Below are 291 nucleotides of genomic sequence, written 5' to 3'. Positions count from 1 at the left end.
CCCCCATCCCACCTCTTTCTGCCCCTACTCACCCCTACCCTATCCTGTCCCTCTTCTTTCCCCCCCGATCCCAGCTCCACCTGCCCCCTTTCCACGACACCTTCCACCTCCTTCCCCTCAACCTGCCTTCAGTCCATCCTTTCCTTCCTCTACCCTGCCTTCCCTCCTGCCCCCCTCCCCTGCTGTCCTGCACACCCCGACCTCTCCCACCTGCCCTCTGTCCTTGTCACCTTCCCCTCAACTACACCTCTGCTCCCCTATTCCCGTTCTCCATCCTCCGCTCTCCTTTCC

Source organism: Pyrgilauda ruficollis, unplaced genomic scaffold, assembly GCF_017590135.1.
Source record: "Pyrgilauda ruficollis isolate IOZ18807 unplaced genomic scaffold, ASM1759013v1 scaffold547, whole genome shotgun sequence".
Taxonomy (NCBI): domain Eukaryota; kingdom Metazoa; phylum Chordata; class Aves; order Passeriformes; family Passeridae; genus Pyrgilauda; species Pyrgilauda ruficollis.
The sequence above is the reverse complement of the archived record's forward strand: the minus strand, read 5'-3'. Positions refer to the sequence as shown.